Raw genomic sequence first — 4,240 nt, forward strand, 5'->3', positions numbered from 1 at the left:
TAGCGAGTGGTTCTTGGTACAACAATTTTGGAATGGTCTTTATGAAGACTCCCGAAACATTCTCAACATGGGGTCAAATGGTATGTTCACCGAAGTGACGATAATCAAACTTGAAACAAGATTGAGGAAATGGCGGTCCATAACTAACAATATAGTAGACCTCGCAAGGCTACTAGAAGAGGAAAGCATGAAGTGGACTCTATTACTCAAATCACCAAAGCAACATGTTAATGCCTGATGTGACCAATATTTGAGCATATTTAGTCCCCAAATTAGCCTCGTTCCTATGCTTTTTAGTGCATATTTTGGTCATTTACTATCTTTAGTCCTTTGTTTTGCATATTCTTTGAGGTTTTGTTTCCTTGGTAGGAGAGGAGTGCAAACCTTGCATTTTCATGGCAAAATAGTGCTAAATTGATCGAATCTAATGACCAAGCATCAAAGTGAAGACAAGACTAGAAGGCCTTTGTAAATAATGTAGTAGATGGGAAATGATGTAAAAGATCCTTGCATCTCCGACAAGATCCCTGGGGATTGTTGGAAGAAGAAAAGAAGGAAAAAAGAAAAAGCTCACTGGACTGGAATCCGCTCGTCCCAGCATCGGGACGGTCGTCCAAGAGCTCCACAATCCGAGCGTCCCACCTGCCTGGCCGCTCATCCACCGCCTGCACAATCCGCTCGTCCCAACCTTTTGGACGCTCGAATTGTTCTCCAGTGCAGCCCGACTTCTTCTTGTTCAACTCGGGATGCGCATATTTTCAAAAGACTAGGAAAAAGGAGACTCGCATCTTTCTTCGAGAGGAGCATTTCCTCAACTTTTCTTAAGGACTTAATCGTCATTTAAGCCCTTAGTAACCCTAATTTGTGCACCTAATCCCCATTATAAATACCCCATTGTACTAATTAGATTATCATGTTTTTCTTATCAATCTTTAGTGTAGTTTCTATTATTCTAATCTCTCTTTAATCTTGTAATCAACTTTTAATCAAGTATTAATACAAATCTCATTTCCTTAATTTCTCTATTGTTCATCCTTTATTTTGGGTAATTGAAGATTATTTGGGTTTATTTGGAGGATTGACAACCCTCCAATCATTCATCAAGTACTTCTATTATTCTTTGCTTATTATTTTGGAATCATCATTAGGTATAATTCTCTTAATCCCTTTTTAATTATTGTTAATCATCTTCACTTATTCATCATGTTTTACTTTATTGATATGATTGACAACCTTGTTAACATGTTAAACTTGATAATGAGTGAGTAGTTTCCTTAACTAGGGTTAATGGGGAATTAGGGGAAACCAACATGGGGGATGATTCATGCTTAATCTAATATGTTCACATAATTTATTTGCTTGCTTGTTGTGATCTCAACTTATGCACCTGTTATGTTTGATGAAATGCGAGCCTATGAATCCTTGCATTTTTTACCCATCACTTACCTTTTCAATGAGACTTGTAAGACATAAACCAACTCGAGTCTCATTAGACCATGCATATAGTTGAGTAGGGAGAATTAAGTCGACTTATAGGTGTTGTACAATCTAATCGATTCGGCTCCGGGACCCAAACTTTCCTAGGACTATTAGATATAAACCAACTCGATCCTATCACAACAATAATTGCTTGCTTATAATTTGAGAATATGTTTGTATGATCAATTCCCATGAATCCCCTATGAACCCATGACACCCTAGTGCTTTTAATCAATTGTTTACACCTCTTTTTAATCATCTTTCTTGCTTACCTTTATTGTTATTTAGTTTAGTGATCTTCTTATCTCAACCCAAATTGTGACACCCTTAGACACCACTACTTGCAATCGAAAATCCTACATCAATACCCGTCCCTTGGGATCCGACCTTTACTTACCTCTTTACTAATAATAGAGTTGTTTGTGAAGATTATAAATACTGTTTTGGTCTAGGTACTCCTAACGACAAGTAACCGAAATCTATGCTAAGAAAGCGTTCCGACAAAAAATGGCGCCGTTGCCGGGGACGGTGTTAACTTGATTTGATTTTCTTTGATTGTTATTAGTTGTGTCTTTCTTTGCCTTGGGGAAGTAAAACCCCTCAAGGTTTGTTCTAATTGTTTTCGAGTTGTTTGATATTTTGCATGTCTAGAAGATCACAAGGTAACTTGTTACCCATTGATCACGAAATTGAAAGGACTTTGACAACCAATAGAAGACTTGCTAGAAACACTTTGAGAGGTATTGGTGAGGTTGTATATATTCAACCAAATACTATTGAGTTCATCAACCCTTTTGCAAGAGAAGGTGAGGAGAACCCAACACAAAATCAACAACATAATCAACCCAAAATGCCTAAGTTTTCATCACATTCCGTACCAACGGAGGAGAACCTACCCAATGGTACTCCCACACCACAAAACTTGACCGGAAATTTCATTGCAAAATCCGCATTTATCCAATTAGTCGAAAGAAGCCAATTTGGGGGGGGATGCCTAGTGAAGACCCTCATTCTCACATGGAGACTTTTTGTGACTATTGTGATGCGATTTCACAAACCGGAGTGACTCAAGACCAAATTCGATGTGTCTTATTTCCTTTTTCTCTAATTGGTACCGCGAAACAATGGTTAAAGAGCCTTGATAAGGCTACTCTTGGAATTGACTCTTGGAAGAAGTTGGCTCTAACTTTCTACAAAAAGTTCTACCCTCCGGAAAAGACTAACATGCTAAGAGCCCAAATCACGGGTTTTAAGCAAAGGGACGAGGAAACTTTGTATGAAGCTTGGGAGCGATTCAAAGGAACTTGTCGCGCATGTCCTCATCATGGACTTAGCGAGTGGTTCTTGGTAAAACAATTTTGGAATGGTATTTATGAAGACTCCCGAAACATTCTCAACATGGGATCAAATGGTATGTTCACCGAAGTTGACGATAATCAAACTTGGAACAAGATTGAGGAAATGGCGGTCCATAATTCACAATATAGTAGACCTCGCAAGGCTACTAGAGGAGGAAAGCATGAAGTGGACTCTATTACTCAATTGGGTGCTCAACTTAGTGCTCATATTGATACCATCAACTTGAAGTTTGAGAAGGCTATGGCTAAGCTTGAAGAAGCCTCAAAATCACCAAAGCAACATGTTAATGCCATGATAGCATCTTCATCGATTCCAAATGGAGTATGTGAGAATTGTAGAACTTTGGGACATGACCAAAGTGAATGTAGGGGAACAAGTGAGCAAGTGAATGATTTTCAAGCATACAAAAGTGGTACCCCTTATTCCAACTATTACAATGAAAACACCAAATTCCATCCAAATCTCTCATACAAAAGCCAAAATGTTCAAAACCCTCAACCAACATACACCCCACCTCCAATGAGAAACCAAAATCAAAGACCCTTTTACAACCAAAACCAAGGTTACCAAAATCAAGCTCCATACAATCAACAAAATGATCAAGGTTTTGATGTTCAAAAAGAGGTCCTCCAAATGCAAAAGAATCAACAAGAATTTTTCACTCAAATGCAAAAAGATAGCCAAGCAAAAGACATCACCATCAACAACATCCTAGACCACACAAAAATGTTGGAAACTCAAATGACCCAACTAGCATCTTCAAACTCTCAAAGACAAAAGGGGCAATTACCACCTCAAAGTAATCCCCCAAGACATGAATCGGTTAGTGCCATCCACTTGAGGAGTGGTAAAAGATATGAAGGGCCAAAGAAGCAAGTTGAGGATGAAGTTGTAAAGGCTAGTGACAAGGAAAGAGTTGTGCAAAACTCTAGGGAAGAAGAACCCACCAATCAAGAAGTTTCAAAGAAGAATGAAGAAAAGGTCAAAGAGAAGGAGTCCATTGTGATTAGACTTCCATTCCCGAGTCGTCAATCTAAGCCTAAGTTTGATGACCAACTTGGAAAATTCATGGAAATTGTTAAGAATTTAGAAGTCTCGATTCCTTTCACGGAATTGATCAATCACCTTCTGGCCTATGCAAAATACATGAAGGACATCCTTACAAAGAAGAAATCAATCCGGAAGCTTGAGACTATTGCTTTCACTAAAGTGAGTAGTGTCATCCTTCAAGGGAGTTCACCTCCAAAGCTCAAGGATCCGGGAAGCTTCTCCATTCCATGCACTATTGGTGACACTACAATCAACAAAGCTTTATGTGACCTTGTGTAACAACCCGGATTATAAAACAAAGGAAAAACTTATATAAAGTAAATATCAGAGTACTATACTGATAAAAGGGTCA

At 38.5% G+C, this 4,240-nt stretch overlaps 1 non-coding gene across 1 annotated transcript; it reads right to left on the bottom strand.

The window, feature by feature from the left end:
• Nucleotides 1-2,703: 2,703 nt before the first annotated feature.
• LOC141615478 (small nucleolar RNA R71) lies at nt 2,704-2,810 on the bottom strand. The gene has a single exon (XR_012529899.1). It is a non-coding gene; the product is annotated as a small nucleolar RNA R71 (small nucleolar RNA).
• Nucleotides 2,811-4,240: the final 1,430 nt, after the last annotated feature.

This window comes from Silene latifolia, chromosome 11 (genome assembly GCF_048544455.1).
Source record: "Silene latifolia isolate original U9 population chromosome 11, ASM4854445v1, whole genome shotgun sequence".
NCBI classification, from domain to species: Eukaryota; Viridiplantae; Streptophyta; class Magnoliopsida; order Caryophyllales; family Caryophyllaceae; genus Silene; species Silene latifolia.